Genomic DNA, 19,734 nt, shown 5'->3' with positions numbered 1-19,734 from the left:
CAAAGCCCAAGTGAACCGCGCTCAGGCCCACCTCTTCCAACCGGACCAGGGCCGGCCAAGTAAACCGTGGAAACGGGCCTGGGCACGGTTCAGATAGCATAGTGTGAGTAGGCCCTTATTAACATTTTTAATAATTGAAAGTGATATATTGTCTTGGTTGGTGTTGTAAATTACGCTACAAATACCTTGTAATAACCTGCCGGTACATAGCAGAGATCAACGTCCCACAAAGCAAATTACAACCGTAAATAAACAGAAAACGTTTGTGAATCAGAAAATCGTGATCTGTCACATGCTAACGCTAATCTCGCAGACACTCGCTGCTGATGAACCAATTAATAATACACTTACAGACACTTTGCGTAAAGTTTTACGAAGCATGTATGCTAGCATTAGTGTACAACCAAAGCATTTCTAGGATTCTCCCAACTTCTAATTGCAAAATATCCGTAAATTAGCTAGCCTATTTGTGATTCATGTTGTTATTTTCTATTTCTTTCATTTATTTCTGCTTTTGAATTGCATCATGGGACTTTGATTTTACTTCCAACAACTTTTAACTTAGAAAAATTTGAAAAAGGGATTTTTATGAACATTTTTAATAAATGGAAGTGTTATATTGTCTGGGTTGTTGTTGTAAATTATGCTACAAATACCTTGTAATAAACTGGCAGTACATTTTCTGTCATTTTACAGACTAATTTATCTCTATATTATTAATTATACATTATTTCAAGTGCCCATAAAAGTCAACAGAGCAGAGATCAACGTCCCACAGTGCAAATTACAACCGTAAATAAACATGAAACGTTTGTGAATCAGAAAATCGTGATCTGTCACATGCTAATGCTAATCTCGCAGACACTCGCTGCTGATGAACCAATCAAAAATACACTTACAGACACTTTGCGTAAAGTTTTACGAAGCATGTATGCTAGCTTTGGTGTACAACCAAAGCATTTCTAGGATTCTCCCAACTGCTAATTGCACTAAAAATATCCATAAATTAGCCATGTTTGTGATTTATGTTTATTTCTGCTTTTAAATTGCATTATAAGAGCTTGATCTTTATTCCAACAACTTTTACACCTTAAAAGTTCCAAAAAGGGACTTTTATTAACATTTTTAATAACTGAAAGTGATATATTGCCTGGGTTGTTGTTGTAAATTACGCTACAAACACCTTGTGATAAACTGCCAGTACATTTTCTGTCATTTTACAGACTCATTTATCTCTACATTATTAATTACACATTATTTCAAGTGTCAATAAAAGTCAACAGAGCAGAGATCAACGTCCCACAATAAATAAACAATATGTTTGTGAATCATAAAATACAGAAACTGTTAATTAAAAGAAATTTATTACAGTGTGCAGTGTAAATTATAGAGACAAGATAGCAATATAAACAATGGAAACTAGATTACCTGTCTGGAAACAGTCAGTATTTGGTGTATTTGGTGTATAACTAAAACTAAATATCCATATATTTGATATATTTTACACATAATACTGAAATGTTTCTAAATCGGAAAAAAAACTTAAAGGTTTAGGACACCCTGGAGAACTTTATTTTTATTTTTTTTAGATTTTAACAGATTTTAGATTGTTGAGCACCATTAAAGACAACATTAGCACCTGTCAGCTTTAATTGTGGAGAAAACTGGATAATTTTGAGCTTTTGTCAGCTAATTTCATCTTCCGGGTTTAAAATCATTGTTGGTGTGGGATCAAAATCTGTGATGTAGAGCGAATCTGCTAGTTGAGCGATGACGCGTTTCTCATTATTATTCATAGCAGAGCTTTCTTATCTTATGAGAAGACCCCGCTTCTTAATTATTCATTAGAGCATGTGTTTTCCAAAAGCAAGGCAGACCTGCCAAGCTGTGAGACCCAATGATTGGGTAAGACCGCATCCATGCATGGCACGGGTCATATGTATTTGTTTCCGTGATTCAGGGTTTGCTGCATGTTTTTCCCACTGTGATACTGTCAGTGCCGATACAGCAAAGCTGTTGGTTTACAGCAAGCATTTTTTGTCGAGAGAGCTGTGAGAGAATAGGAGAAAGGCAGACTTTTATCAGTTGAGTTTGTTACCATTCATACACGTCGCCTATATCCGTACTGCTGCGTTCACCATGCGTTTAAAATCCTCCAGATTACCGGCAGGGTTAACGGTTGGAATAGACAGGAAAGAGACCTGCTGCGTTGCTATCCACTGTGTCTGCATTCAGACCTGGGAATTGAGGAAGAGAGAAGTCATCCTCATTTATAGGGCCCTATCATACACCGGGCGTGTATTTCTGGCCTGGTTTCCCCTACAATCCAAACGCATGCGCTACAAGTGAATTGAATAAATTGTTGGTGGTTCATTCCGCTGTGGCGACCCCTGATGAATAAAGAGGTTAAGTGAAGGAAAAATGAATGAATGAATGAATGAATGAATTATAATAATAATAATAATAATAATAATAATAATAATAATAATAATAATAATAATGTTTCAGGATTTGGACTTCAAAATAGTTTTGTAGAAGTGCAAACTTCTACAAATTTAATAATCAAAGTTTTTTTCTGTCAGGTTTAAAGACAATACTTTCTGCCTCTGGCATATGCTCTAATTTACATCATATATGATTCTTACTTTCATTTCCATGCAAAATACTCCTTTCTTAAAAGTTTCTGTGTGTTTAATAATCCTCAGAAAAAGAAGGCCACTTCCCACAAGCTTCTAACAAACTTGAAACTTAGTTTTCCACTCAGACACCTAAATGTGATAAATGCAGAGGCTCATGTCCCCCTCAGGTCCCAATGATGGCCAGCCAGACTCACTGCTTTAATGCAATAAACTGAGGAGGAGAGACGCTAAACACTGCAGATGGATTAGACCTGTAGACTTTGCCTTTCACACTTACACACACACGCACACCACACAAACACACACAGATAGACACACACACACACACACACACAAAAATACATACACATGAACACACACACACACATACAAATAAATATACACACTCACACAAAAATATTAAAAAAAACATGCACACTCACTTGCGCACACACATACATGTATGCAAATAAACATAAACACAAGTTCTCTCTCTAACACACACACACACAATATATATATATATATATATATATATACACACACACACACACACACACACACACACACACACACACAACACGTACATACTCACTCATATGCACACACAGACACATACTCACACACGTACACACACACACACACACACATAAAAATAAACATACACAAATACAAAATAAACACATACACATACTTGCACACACGCAGATAGACACTAACATACATACAGACCCACACAGACGTACACTCACATGCATATATACATATACACGCGTACACAATCATGGACACACTAAGACACACACACACACACACACACACCTACAGAGTCACACGTATACAGTAACACTTATAGACAGACACTCAGCCACATATTCACACAAACACACTGAGACACAAAGAAACTCTCTCACACGCACTATCAGACACATACACTGTCTGTCTGCTGTGGCCTAATGCCTGTTGATTTACGATCGTGGCTCAGGAAGAGCGCAGTGTTGTTGTAATCCTCTCAGCTCAAAGCTGCAAGAACTATTAGTGCAGCTCAGCACAATATACACATCCAGAGCACTTCACCAAATCACAGCCAAACAAACTCTTCACCACTGACCCCACACACAAAAACACTTCTGCACTCATCCAGACAACTCACCAATCAGAGCAAAGTGTGTCATTTATATGGATTTCACCAGTAAGACACTGACAGTCTGGATAAATGAATGAATGAATTGATCAATAAATGAATGAATTGATCAATGAATGAATGAATAAATAAATGAATCAATCAATGAATCAACAAATCAACAAACCATCCAATGAACCAACAAATCAATCAACAGATATGCCAACAAATTAATCAACAAATCAACCAACAAACAATGAATCAACCAATAAACCAATGAACTAATTAATCAACCAACAAGCCAACAAATCAATCAACATATCTGACAATAAATCAACCACCAAATTAATCAACAAAACAATGAACTAATCAATAAACCAATGAACCAACAAATCAATCAACAAACAAATGAATCTAATAACGATTTAACTATTGAATCAACAAACCAACAAACAAACAAATCAACAAATTAACCAACAAACCAAAAATTGGACCAACAAATGAACCAACAAACTAATGAATCAATCAACGAATCAACCAATGAATGAACCAACAAATCAACCAATGAATCAACCAATGAATCAACCAACGATTAAAAAAATTAACCAATGAACCAACAAATAAACCAATGGCTCAACAAACCTACCCATGAACTAATGAATCATTCAACAAATCAACCAACGAATCAACTGATGACTCTACAAACCAATCAATAAACCAACAAATCAATCAACAAATCAACCAACGAATCAATAAACCAAACAACGAATCAATCAACAAAAGTAACAACAAACCAATCAATTAATTAATGAATCAATAACAAATCAACCAACAAATCAATTAACAAATCAACCAACGACTCTACAAACCAACCAATGAACCAATGAATCATTCAACAAATCAACCAACAAATTAACTGATGACTCTACAAACCAACCAATAAACCAACAAATCAATCAACAAATCAACTAACGAATCAATAAACCAAACAACGAATCAATCAACAAAAGTAACAACAAACCAATCAATGAATTAATGAATCAATAACAAATCAACCAACAAATCAATTAACAAATCAACCAACGACTCTACAAACCAACCAATGAACCAATGAATCATTCAACAAATCAACCAACAAATTAACTGATGACTCTACAAACCAACCAATGAACCAACAAATCAATCAACAAATCAACTAACGAATCAATAAACCAAACAAATGAATCAATCAACGAATCATCCAATGAACCAACAAACCAAGCAATAAAGCAATCACTCAATCAATGAATAAACCAACGAATCAACAAACCAACCAACTAATCAACCAATGAATCAACAAACCAATCAATGAACCAACAAATCAATTAACAAATAAACCAACGAATCAATAAACCAACCAACGAACCAATAAATTAATCGAACCAACACGTCAATCAACAAATCAACCAAAAACCCAATGAATCAATTAATGAATCAACCAATGACTTAACAAAACAATCAATGAGTCAATCAACAAACCAATCAACAAATCAATCAACAAATCAACCAATGACTCAAACTAACTAATGAACTAATTAATTAACCAACAAATCAAGAAACCAACCGGTAAATCAACGAGATAACCAACAAATCAATCAACAAGTCAACCAATAAACCAACAAATAAATCAACGCATCAACCAACAAATTTATCCATTAATCAACAAAGCAATGAATCAAACAACATATCAACCAACTATTCCATCAACGAAGAAATCAACAAATCAACCAACTAATGAATCAACAAAAATAACTGAACAAATAAGATAACATTTACAAACACAATAACAAATTGACAAAATATGATAAATTAAAACCGAATTTTCAATCAAACTACTGTAAATATTTGTGCAACTTCTCAGTGAAATAAAAAAAATGCCAATGAAAGTACAAAAAAAAGTTAATAATTATAATGATTATATACTATAACTGCTAATGATATCATTACTACAAATCTATACAAAGGTAACTGTACAGAAAAGTAATACATGAAACATAATTATATTTATAAATAACTATCAAAAAACATCCCCAAAAACAGTGCCTAAACTTGGCACAGATAAACCTTAATTAATTATTCAGCTATTAACACCCAATGGCAAGTCTCCAACAGCAGACCCATTCAATATATACATCATAGAAGACATACGGTAAGTCGTATGCAATTAATTTAATGTAATTAGTTAAGGCATACTTCATTTTATGTTCTGTTTACCATATAACTACTCTAACTAATTTTCTTAGTCTGTTATGTTTTAGTAAATGGACCCTTATGGAAACTTTATACAAAAAAATAAAATCAACAGCTGCTTCAGTGTCTCTGCAATCATTAAAGGCAGAGCTTCCCCGAAACACCCCGCTGACGGCCAAATACTGGAAGACTGTCTGGAAGGCTCATTTCATCCCATTCAATCACCAATCACAGTCACTACGGGTGAATATGACATCAAATACAACTCTGAGAACAAATAAATATGAGTCACGCTAATGGAGATCGCTTGATTTAATGAGTTTTTCATTAGCTCCTTTTTGGACCGCTTTTCCAGTAAAATTATCTCGAAATCCTTGAAACGGGATACATTTACTCATGAAACACTGCGTCAGCCATTAAGGCTCATTTCCATCTTGAATTTAAGTGCATTTATTTATCCATTTGTTTTTTTCACTTGTTTATTAATTAAGTTAAGAGGGAAAAAAAATCGGAATTTGCTATAAGCGAAAATCTATTTGTCTTAGAATAACTTATGCATGCAAATTTACTTAGTTATTTTAATTAAGAAAAAAAAGGCTAAAATTTATTTAACTTGAACAAAAAGGCCAAAAATATTTCATAACAAAATGTTTATCTTCTAATAAAACCGCCAAAAGCTGAGTAAGGATCTATACTCGGCATTTGATGGTGATTTTTATTGATCTTAAAAAGGACTTTGATCATTGTACATTTACACTATTTTATGGTTTAGATATTCATCTTATGCCGAGTTCAGACTGCATGATTTTCAAAGTAGTCGTGTCACAGATGTTTTCAAACTGCATGACTATCTGGGCTAGCGTTTCGTCGCTGCTTTGTTTACACTGCTAGATGGATCGGCGACAGGGGGTTTCACATTGCATGACTTTACTATAGGAAGAATCGCAGACAACTTCGTCAAAACTACGTCTTACAGCCAAAAACACTTAGTATATCTTTTGTTATTTACTACATAATGAGAAAGAAGCCTTTAATGGGGTAGAACATGTACATGTTTGCTCACCTGGGTTTAAAGGGAATTAGCTATTTCTCCTCAATGTTGATAATAAACTAATTTCTTAGTTTGCTCCTGAGTCCTGTAAAACCTCCACTAGTTCTTCCTCCATTTCGTGGGTCCAAATAAACCGAAAAAGAGCGCTTTTAACTTCTCCCCCAGCCTCCCGCTGGCCTGCAGCAGGTACGCACATGCAAGTGATTGCTGCTCTCTCATTGGCTGTAGGTGATGGCTGACGTTATTTTTAGTCAAAACTCAATTCACACGACATGATTTGAATCGCCGACAGCTCCAGATATTCAGCATGCCAAATATCTCACAGGCATCGGCGACTCATCGCCGATTCTTTCAGATCGCGTCTTTGAAAGTTCATACTGTGTGATTGTCACTCACGTGCACGAGCAGCGATTTGCCTGTGATTTCAGGCATTTGTCGGCGATTTCTCAAAACCTGTCGGCGAGCCAAAATCAGGGCTAAAATCAAGCAGTCTGAACTAGGCATAAGTGTTTTCTCTAGGATTTTTTCCAGCTGTGGCGGCAGGTCTTTCACACAAATCTGCCAACTACCTATGGCGTTATTTCAATGACAAATGGATAAAAGTGGTGAGCGCATTATTACACGTCGGGATCGCATTTATGTAAGGTTAATATGAGCATGCCAATCTCTGCTTGCGCGCCGATTTCCTCTGCTCGTGCACAAAACTTCTTGCATGCCCTCAAACGCCATCAAGCGCAGATCTTCTTGTGCGCTCTCAAATAAACACTGCTGAAGTGCGATTTAGCACATTTATGTAGTGAGTATGTCCCCAACATTTATTAGATTTGCTAGGAATATTTATGAATGTCTCCAATAGCCCTAGAGAATAGGATTAATGCATTCTGAAGTAAAGTGAAACGGCATTAAACTCCAGCAAGATAACGTTAAAGTCTTTGTATGCGGGATCACAGACCTTTATCGATAAATAAAGTATAATTAGGGTGTTCATCTTAACTGAAAACTACGCCGTGTTTGCTGGCCTCACCCATCGCGCACCTGTCAGTAAGTCATAGATATATACACTAGATATCGCATAGGGATCCTGAGCAATCATCAATAGCGCCGCCACATTGGTACAGTGCTCCCAGGACAAGTGTCATTCAACCGCACTAGTCAAGACAGTGTTAATACGTGAAGACGCGGGACTTTAGCGCTGTCTATGGGTGTAGTAACGAGCAAACAAAGAAAACAAAGCACAAAGGCAGAACATTACATAGGTAAGATTTAGTTTTTTACGTTTTTTTATGTTCTGAACTTTTGTGCCCTATTATTGATGATCATACAGTCACTTACTGCATTCACCATAAGGCAAAGTAGCTCCAACTTGCACTAAATACTCGGCTTATGCTAGTTTTGTTGAATAAAAGTTGGATGGATAGGATAAGGGTGGATAGTACATTTCTGTATACACAAACACAAGCTTTTTGTCAGGAATTCCAGTGTGATGACTGATCCATCAATGTAGAAAAGTGATGTAAAATTATAATTTTCGTAATTTAAAAAAAAAATGTGCATACTAACATCCAGGAAAACTCCCGATCATAGATATATGTGTATATATGTAAATCTCTGGCTCTGGATGGCCACAGTCCTCCACTGCAGCTTGGTCCCGCATTCGTTTCAAAGGAGCGCTACCCTGTACTAAAATGGCAGCTCTATTGATCCATTCCTTCCAATAGACAACAACAGGGTAGGCGACATCTAATGTATATATCTATGTCAGTAAGTCAGTCTATCTTTCAGCACGTCACCTTAAAGGGTTAAACAAATAGTGCACAGCCCTACAACGGTAACAGAAAAGTTTGCGCTGTTAAAACTCACTTACGTTTTAATGCGTTTGGTGCGATTATAACCCACTATTAAAAACAACAACAACAACAACAACAACAATGAATGAATGTTTTGAATTAATAAGAAGCTGTAATTTAGCCGTGGCGGGATGAATTTCAGTGTGGCGCCCTGCCGTGAAAGAATGAATGTAGCAGAAACGAAAGTCAATCAAACGCACAGCCTTTGCGCTGTCACATAGCCCTCACCGTGGCTGAGCCCGACGTGCACCTCTCCAACAATTTAACAACGCGTCACAACAGTTCATATCTCAAGCTCTGCGATTGGTCGGTTTGCTATTGCTGACAAGAGCTTGTGGGTTATAAGAGCCACACAAACCAGTTGGAGTGAGTGTTTACAAGTGTCTAGTCCTGTGAAGGTGCTCCAGATGGAAACTTTTGTTTTGTGTTCACCTTATGAATAAAGTTGTTGCACATCTACTGGTTCCTGCCTCTGAATAAGCAGGCTTGTACATTAAGATAGCGTTCAGACAACACCCGAGAAAGAAACTCAACACAGAGGAACATATAAACCTACTGCCAGCTAGCGTATAGACCAATTACCAACCTACGTCACACATGACGTCACATGGGTCCCGGTTGCAAAAAAAGACCGGCTGCAATGGGAAAGATGTCGTGTTGTGCGGTAGGATGCTGAATTCAAGTCCAAAAATAGAAAACGTATCTTTTACCATACACCACACACTGCTTTAATACCGACTGCAGACGTCTTTGGCTAAATGAGAGTTGAATGAAGTGAGGAGCTAATTAGAAATGCTGGACTTTGCAGTTCTCATGTCATATCAAGTAAGCTCACGCTATGCTGAATCATACACATCACTCGTTTTTGATTGCAGAAATGATTTCAGCAAAAACAGTTACATATGGTGAATTAAACTGTGGACACTATATGCTAAGAATGAAATGGAAAAGTTACGTTTATTAAGGTAAATTTGGTTTTATATTCACACATTCATTCAGTGACAACTTGTGACAAACTCCCTATATTGTTTACCACGGCACTTTGAATATTCGGTCTGAAATAACCTGCAAGTGTGACTTGAAAACAACATTAACACTGTTTATTTGACTGTGAACAATGCTTTATATTAATAGTCATTGGCTGCTTATATGATTTTGCAATTTAGAGTTTGCAAATATTATTTTCATGAAATTATATTATTAAGGAGAAAGTCCGAATGTACAAATATAAAAACAACTTTACCTCTATGTGTAGGTTCACATACACTGCAGTACTGGTGTAGTTCGCTGAGTAGAATGCAGTCGTTTAGCGTGTTGGTGATTAATTACCCAGGCCTTGTATAACGTTAACTCCGCCTTCTTTCCTTGTCTTTGGCTAGGCAGAATCTCAGTGTTTAGCTCTTGAATCTGGTCAATATGGAAAATTATTTCTTGCACATGACCACAAAGAACAACATTGTTGGCATCCAAAAACTTGTAGACCTTTAACTTCTCTCTTGTAAAATCACTCGGGGCTTCAATGAGATTGTATATTTCGGCCTGGATGCTTGATCCCTTCGCCTTATCGAATATTCATTGGGAGGGTGCTATCGCAAAATGGAGCTGTCAGATGAACGCCGCTCACTTTAACGTTAAATTTGCTGAATCACTGCGCTTATGACTGGGTAAAGAGCTGTTATAATATGCTGTAAGCATTATGTAAATAATATATATAATATGCAAGTAATATATCTTATTTCTAAGACAACAACAAACTCTGCACCGCATCTGATGTCATTCCCTCGCTGTAAATGCAAGCGCTCCGGGTTGCTTTCTGCCACCTCCCTGCGCGCGCATCCAGAATGTTTACAAACATGGAAGTGGAAGTGTTATTGCAGAGCAACACAAACAGCACGCAGATATATAAATGCATTCTACACGCAAGCAATGCGTATAAACCAGCCTTTAGTCCCTTATTTATCAGGGGTCACCACAGCGGAATGAACTGCTAACTATTTCAGCATGTGCTGTGAGCAGCGGATGCTCTTCCATCCGCAATCCAGCACTGGAAAAACACCCATACACACTCTACTACAGCTAATTTAGTTAATCCAATCCACTTATAGCTCATGTCTTTGGACTATGGGGGAAACCGGAGGGCCTAGGGGAAACCCATGCTAACAAGGGGAGACACATTGTCGTTCAACTTATAAAATGATAATATGCTCAAAAAGAAGCCAATTATGTTAGAAAAAATAGATTTCTGCAGTTTTAGCTAACCAGAAGAAGATCTAGAAGTCATAAGTGTTTTCAGATAATCATTACTGTATCTTGTTAGTCAAATGAAGGATCCTCATTTACAGTATTTCATCATTCACTTCACACATCCTGACACTTGTTCCACCACTGTGAATGAGCTCAACGGCTTCTTTGTCTCTCCCTGAATGTATATCAGCAGCAGTTTTGTTCATCTGAAGTGATCAATAAATGGAAGCTCCTGCGTTATTCTGCTCTATTCACTACACGCTTGTTGCTGTTGTTGTTGTTTGAAGAGCGTAACACTTGTGGCCCATTCAGTTCAGGTGCTAAAACATTTAACACACAACTGACCATGCACTATTCATAAATGCATGCTACTATTCTAAAGTTCAAACAAACTGCTGTCAGTAAGATGTTTTGTTTATATTCAAAAAATAATAATTTTTTATTGAACTATACTGACAGTAAAGACATTTTCTGAAATTCGAAAATATAAATGATGATCTTTGGAACATTATCTTCATAAAGTAATCCTGAAAATATATATTTACAAACAGGTTAAGTAAAAAAAAAAAAAGAAAATAATGTATGTGTACTGTAGAGTTTAGCAGAACATTTTTACTTCTAAAATTTCTATCCATCCATCAATCCATCCTTCTTTCTTTCTTTTTTTTCTTTCTTTCCATCCATCCATCCACACATCTATCCATCCATTCATCCTTCTTTCCTTCCACCCATCCATCCATCCATCCATCCATCATTCTCTTTCTTTCTTTCTTTCTTTCTTTCTTTCTTTCTTTCTTTCTTTCTTTCTTTCTTTCTTTCTTTCTTTCTTTCTATCCATCCATCCATCCATCCATCCATCCATCCATCCATCATTCTCTTTCTTTCTTTCTTTCTTTCTTTCTTTCTTTCTTTCTTTCTTTCTTTCTTTCTATCCATCCATCCATCCATCCATCCATCATTCTCTTTCTTTCTTTCTTTCTTTCTTTCTTTCTTTCTTTCTTTCTTTCTATCCATCCATCCATCCATCCAACTATCCTTCCTTCCTTTCTTCCATCTAACAATCCATCCTACTTTCTTTCTTTCTTCCTTTCTTTCTTTCCATCCACCCATCCATCGTTCTTTTCTTCCTTCCATCCATCCATCCATCCATATATCCATCCTTCCTTACTTCTTTCTTTCTTTCTTTCTTTCTTTCTTTCTTTCTTTCTTTCTTTCTTTCTCTTTCTTTCTTTCTTTCTCTTTCATTATTTATTTCTCTTTCTTTCTTTATATCCATCCTTCTACCCTTCTATCCATCCTTCTATCCTTCTATCCATCCATCTATCCACCCATCTATCCATCCATCCATCCATCCATCCATCCATCCATCCATCTATCTATCTATCTATCTATCTATCTATCTATCTATCTATCTATCTATCTATCTATCTATCTATCTATCTATCTATCTATCTACGTATCTATCTACCTGTCTATCTATCTATCTATCTATCTATCTATCTATCTATCTATCTATCTATCTATCTATCTATCTATCTATCTATCTATCTATCTATCTATCTATCTATCTATCTACCTGTCTATCTATCTATCTATCTATCTATCTATCTATCTATCTATCTATCTATCTATCTATCTATCTATCTATCTATCTACGTATCTATCTACCTGTCTATCTATCTATCTATCTATCTATCTATCTATCTATCTATCTATCTGTCTATCTGTCTACCTGTCTACCTATCTATCTATCTATCTATCTATCTATCTATCTATCTATCTATCTATCTATCTATCTATCTATCTGTCTATCTGTCTATCTATCTATCTATCTATCTATCTATCTATCTATCTATTTATCTATCTATCTATCTATCTATCTATCTATCTATCTATCTATCTATCTATCTATCTATCTATCTACGTATCTATCTACCTGTCTATCTATCTATCTATCTATCTATCTATCTATCTATCTATCTATCTATCTATCTATCTATCTATCTATCTATCTATCTATCTATGTATCTATCTACGTATCTATCTACCTGTCTATCTATCTATCTATCTATCTATCTATCTATCTATCTATCTATCTATCTATCTATCTATCTACGTATCTATCTACCTGTCTATCTATCTATCTATCTATCTATCTATCTATCTGTCTATCTGTCTATCTGTCTACCTGTCTATCTATCTATCTATCTGTCTATCTGTCTATCTGTCTATCTGTCTATCTGTCTACCTGTCTATCTATCTATCTATCTATCTATCTATCTATCTATCTATCTATCTATCTATCTATCTATCTATCTATCTATCTATCTATCTATCTATCTGTCTATCTGTCTATCTATCTATCTATCTATCTATCTATCTATCTATCTATCTATCTATCTATCTATTTATCTATCTATCTATCATCTCTACATATCTTTATCTTCAATCACTGCATTGTAGTTCTATGTGAAAATGCAACAACTGTACGCTGATATCCAAACCAAACTGCAATAAGACATTTAAGAATGTTTAGCATCAGAAAAAACTCATGCAGAACGTCAAAACACTTACAATCTGGTGTCTGAAATGAAAGGGAATCAGTGCATTGCAGCATTACACAGCAAAGCCGAGAGCAAAACACAAGTCTGACAGACTGTACAGAAATGGCTGCAGTCCACGCTGAAAGCATGAATGTGCAAAAGCCGGCCGAGGAACAGCAGAGCTGGACGACTCTGTTTCTGCTGTACTTTGCCCGAGGGCAGCTATAAGATGAGATGTCTGTGTGTGCAAGTGTGTGTGCATGTGTGTGTTTGAGAGAGAGAAACTGCCGCAGTGTCTGAAGCACAGGCTTTTCTGCTAACAGCTGAACTCTCTGTTATTCTATGTCAAATACTCAGTTTCCCCCTGCTCAGTTATTTAACGCAAGTATTAGCTTTGTCTTAGATGTTCTCCTAAAGTCAATCTGTGTAAAGAACACAGGGCAAAGGGAATCTTAATTTTAAATAAGTCAGCTTAGGCACTTCTGGTGAAGGGGAAGGGATAAACAGTAATAAAATGTTGTCAAATAAGGCAAACATGGTCATAAATGAAAGCAACAAACAAAAAAGAAAGTGTTACAAATCATGGGAAAAATCCAGACCAAATATAAATGATTTGAATCTAGATTTAAAAAATGGATAGTATCAGAGCAGTTTTAATATCAACAAGAAGACTGTTCCATAATTTTGGGACAGCTATGGTGAAAGCTCTATCATTCCTCGATTTTAATCTACATCTGGGAAACACCAATAGCCTTAAGTTGGCTGCCTTAAAAGCTCCAGCAGTTTGGGTTCTCAACAAGTTGGAGACATATGAGGGCGCCAAACCATGTCTTCTCCTCAGTGTCAGTATATTGCGCATGTTCACAAATGCTGTGCACTGATGTATACCCCAGTAGCTCACGGATGACTTCCTCTGTTTTAAAATAAAGTACTGGGGTATCTGAGGTAATACAGCAGCAGTTGATTGTTCCTCATTGACACTAAAGACTCTATTTTTTAAAATCTAGGCGCAAAGTCTAAAGCGCGTGTCTCAATCCTCTTTTGAATCCACAGCGAGAGGATAAAGAATGAGCCTCCTCCATTCGGCCTCTTTACTTTTTCTTTACTTTTACTCTTTACTCCTTTACTTTTGTGGATAAGGAAATGGTGTTGTACACATTCCACTGAAGACATCCACTGGCCTACATATTTAATTTTGTTTGTTAAGCACAAAGATTTGTTTCAAAACTATTTCTAAATTCATTTCTAATTTCCAGCAAACAAATAAATGAACAATATTAATGAAGTGTGGTCAAAAAACGGAGTTATATCCAAACACACGTCCTATGCTTATGTCCCACATGGTGATGCAGACGTCCAAAACCTGACAGGTGGACAAATTTCAATTTTAACTCTTATTAAACAAAGATAAATATGCATGTAATAACAATATAATAATATAATACTGCTGATAATAACACTGTACAAATGTAAATTGACATGAATAAACTGTGTTTTTTATTTTTAAGTAGAAAATAAGAATTTTGTAACATTTTAATCCTTTAATTTTTTTTCATAGGTAAAGATATTTGTGTATTGCTGTACATCCTGTCTGTATTACAGTTTTTCTCAGTGGCTTTGGTGCACTTCTCAAAACACTATTTACATTTGCACAACAGTTAATGCATTTCTCAAAACAATTAGTACAAATTGCAAAACCTAGTTGATAACCTGCAAAAGCGTGTCACTTACTCACAATGGATAGCTCATTCCTCAAAAGCAAGTAGTCATGTCAATGAAAGTGTCAGTGTGGTCAAGATGAAAAGCCCTGACACCATTGTTTATGAACACGATATCATGTTTTCATTAACTAGTTTCCAATGCAAAAAAAGTCCGATTTTGGTGGCACGTCCTAAAAATGCTCAAGACAGCACTATATACTATTTGCACAACCATTTGAAAACTACAGTAAAGTTAGACATCACTGCATTTAGTAAGGTATCCGAGTACAAGAAACTGATTATGTATGTTTCACATTTTTACTGCATTTGCTCTCTGCAATTCTAATTTATTCACAGCATTGTGCAAAAGAATAAATACACCCTTATTTACAACAAACAGAAACTTCCTTTGTGTAGAGCTGTGCACAACTATAATATTAACTGTAATATTGCAGAACATACTGGAACTGAAACTACAGCATACACAGGTTAGTAAATCATTCATGAATTTATTCAATTTAGAAGACATTTTCAGGCAATTAAAGATTTTATTTTTTCTTTAAATTTGCTTTTTAACAGATTTTGACAACTAGTTCAACATTTTTTTATGTAATGACTCAAGTAATACGAATGATAATGTTATAAAACAGTAGAGAGTTATATGAAAGCAATTGATGCATGTCTAACCGCATCTGCAATTTGTTGGAAGGAATGAGAAACCGCTACTATGATGTGTACAAATGACTAGCTGTTTTGAGGAATGCATGAACTGTTGTGCAAATGTAAATAGTGTTGAGAAATGCACCAAAGCCACTTAGAAAAACTGTAAGTAATGTCTAAAAGTTTTGGAACTGCACAGGCACATAACTATCGCGCTCTACGCTGGACTTAAGATCAGCTTTTAGTCAACAGTGCAGTCTATTTCAGTTCCTCAAAATAGCAACACAGCAACAAAGCGCCTTAACACACCTTCTTTTTAGACCAGCAAACCAATGAGTCCACAAAGGGGCGCAAATGTCTGAAAATAGCAACAAATTGTGCCAAACACATCTTGTGCCATAAGCCTGATTTATACTTCTGCGTCAAGTGACCGGCGTAACCCACGGCGCATGCAACACGCGTGGCTGTGCATTTATACTTCTGCGCGCTGTCTCTGTTGGTCTGCATTAACACTTCCGAAGAGCTAGTTGGCAGTGAGGTGTAAATGTTCCTCTGTGTCTAGTTTCTTCGCTGCTTTTTTGCTTTTCCTGAACACTTCCGGGATGTACAAGTGGCTCAAACTCGCTCATTTTGAGGCAGGAACCGGAGGACGTGCAACAACTTTAACTATGAGCTAAACACAAAACAAAACGTTGCATCCAGAGCTCCTTTACGGGACTCCACACTTGTAAACAATCGCTCCATCAGGCTCGCACCATTCACGCGGCTCTTGGTCCCGCCCAGACACGTCAGCGCTACCAAGCCGACCAATCAAAGAGCTTGCGCTACGCCTCGTTGCTACGTGTAGTTACAATTTTTCAGAGGTGCACGTCAGCGACACCGACGGCCACGGCGAAGGGCTATGTTTCAGCGCCGTAGCATACGCCGGCGTTTGACGCAGAAGTATAAATCAGCCTTTATTGTGTTGGGTGTATGATAGGACCCTAAGGAGAAGAAACTGTTAAATAAAGTCCTTATTTTTGTTTCAAATCAGCATTAAAAGTAGTGCTGCTTAATTTTTTTGTTGTTTTATTTTGTTTTAGGATTTTTTGAAAACAGGACATTTAAAGAAACGGCATTTATTTAAAATAGCAGCACTACAAAAGTCTTTACTACCACTTTTTTGTGATCAAGTTAATGCATCCTCACTGAATAAAAGCATTTGTTTCATTCGCAAAAAACTTTCCCCCAAACTTTTTAACAATAACACAATTATTCTGTCTCCCATTTTCACCAGTCCTGACATGCGGCTTCACATTAACACTCACGAACGTGCACTCCTGCATGCTGGGATGCAGTCAACCCATTTCCCAGCAGAAGTGGAAGCCATTATAGAGCCATTGTTTCACAGATGCCCTGCCACAGTTTGAAGGCTTCCCGCATGTTGTTGAGCCGGTGAGCTGCCAACAGATTGGCCCAATTGTACGGTGAGTGGGCAGGTTCAAGTGATCTCGCTGCTGAAACGGCTCGCTGAACCCCCCGAAATGTGTTCTGACACCACGACGGGCGGCACTTGCAAATTTCGCACTATGATGAAGACGAGTGGCAGGCCGAAAGGAAATTATATTTGAAACAAAGCAATGACTTGAATGACTATGAACACTACTGCTGCATCACAATTCACATACTTATACAACGTTCTAAATATATGTGCTATTTTTGTGAAGTACTTTTGAATGTGTAACAGAAAAGTAGGCAAAATTTGGGACATACTACTACTTTATTAAAAGACCAATATGTTGCTTGGTTATCTGCCCTGTCAATAATATTGACATATCATTTACATTTCTATGCAAAGTATCACAGGTTCAATCCCAGGGTTGGGTGCAGTAGGACTGGTGGATTACATGTGGGGGCTCGTCCGGGATGGGAGTGAGGTTTAGGGAGGTAAGTGTAATGGAGGCCAGCTAGCGAAGTGCTATGCAGGTTAACCTCAATCATCTGACCTGTAAAGTTGCTCTAGCGACAGACGCTATAGGCCATGGTCTTTAGCAACCTACTCCCATGCAAAGAATCGCCAGTTTGATCCCAGCTTAGACCGGGTTGGGTGCAGTAGGACCGGTGGATTACACATGGGGGCTCATCCAGGATGAGAGTGAGGTTTAGGGGCGTGAGTGTAACGGAGAGCAACTAGCGAAGTACTTTGCAGGTAAACAACACTCCTCGGATCTCTAAAGTCGCTGTAGCAACAGATGCTAGACACCAAGAGCTTTAGCAACCGGCTCCCATGCAAAGAATCGCCGGTTCAATCCCTGCTCAGACAGGGTTGGGTGCAGTAGGACTGGTGGGTTACAGTTCTTTCGTACTAAATTATTTATTACTTATCGTTATTGAAAATTCAGTTGATGTCGGTCTCACACATCTGTCATGTTTGTAGTTCATTTACACTATTCTATCTCCAGAATTCGAATTTACCTCCAACACGCAATGTATATGTGAGCATTATTATCGGTTAAAGTACGGGACAGTTCATCCGAGAACCTTTAGTATATTCTTTTCAACATACTATGGTTTGGGACAAACTAATTCAATTTTCAATACTATTTAGGATGGATAGTATGCGAATTGAGACGCAGCATACATTTTAAGCTCTAAAAATGCTGGGTTGTTGTAACTCAGTGGATCTCAATACTGGTCCTCGAGTCCACCACCCTGCACATTTTGTACGTCTCTCTTATTTCAAAAGTTCACACTTAGCTGATGATTCATTATGAAGCTTGTTTGGCATGCTGTCCCAGGAGAGAGCCCTGAGCTCATAAGATCCAAGAGCCCGGGGAAGTTTTGAGCTCTTGGAGCTCATAAGATCCAAGAGAAGGGAGTTTGAGCTCAGGTAGATCTCGAGAACTCTCCTGCTGTAGTGGCTAATGAACAGATAGTGATTGCTCTTAAGAGGTAACTACTTACTAGGTGCATGTTTATGGTGCAAATTTGGATTAGTCAATAAATCTTAAATTGCATGTTTCTGACATTGGGAGGAAACCGGAAAACCCAAGGGGAAACCTACAATAGCACGAAGAATGTGTAAACTCCACAGAAACGTTGGCTGGCTTGGTAAGGACTAGAACCAGAGACGTTCTTGCTGTGAGGCAACAGTGCTAACTCATCTAGGAAAGGAAGAGGAGTAAGGGGGGAAGGGGGGATTCTTAAAAACGAAGATGGCTGTCATATGGAACTTAGGGTATTTATAGTGGCTTAGGAATCGTCTGATTAGTGAATCATGAATTGAATAATGCGGGACCGGCTGCAAGCAATCATAAGCACGTAATCCTCTCGAAATTTGTTCATGAATAAACTTTACTTAACAAACAAGGATTAGTTCATGGATCTCTCTGTTAACAAGTTGATGGTCTGAATCAGGTGTGTCGAGTAAGAAAGACTTGAAAATGTACAAAGCAGGGGGGCTCGAGGACCGGAATTGAAAATGACTGTCGTAACCACTGTCCACTTTATGTTGTTTAATCCTCATTTCTGGAGGTTAATATCCCAAGTCTTAATCAAGAGCACAATCAAAGTCATTTACATCTAAAACCCAAAAACCTTTACTGCATTTTTGGCAGTTCGTTTAAAACAGCATTTATCAAAACTCAACCCCATTGTCATCTGAACACGTAAAACTGAAAAAGAGGTTGTGTATGCTTTTTCTGTCTCCGTCAGATACGAGAGGCGTATGAAAGGATAGC

At 37.1% G+C, this 19,734-nt stretch overlaps 2 protein-coding genes across 20 annotated transcripts in view; one reads left to right on the top strand and one right to left on the bottom strand.

The window, feature by feature from the left end:
* The window catches only part of sema6ba (sema domain, transmembrane domain (TM), and cytoplasmic domain, (semaphorin) 6Ba), a 269,128-nt gene that overhangs the window by 155,285 nt on the left and 94,109 nt on the right, over positions 1–19,734 (bottom strand).
* Positions 1–19,734, top strand: part of cactin — a 465,667-nt gene that overhangs the window by 438,650 nt on the left and 7,283 nt on the right. The window lies entirely within an intron of this gene.

This window comes from Danio rerio, chromosome 2, assembly GCF_052040795.2.
Source record: "Danio rerio strain M-AB ecotype USA chromosome 2, GRCz13ab, whole genome shotgun sequence".
In the NCBI taxonomy this organism is placed as follows: Eukaryota; Metazoa; Chordata; class Actinopteri; order Cypriniformes; family Danionidae; genus Danio; species Danio rerio.
The sequence above is the reverse complement of the archived record's forward strand: the minus strand, read 5'-3'. Positions and strand labels throughout refer to the sequence as shown.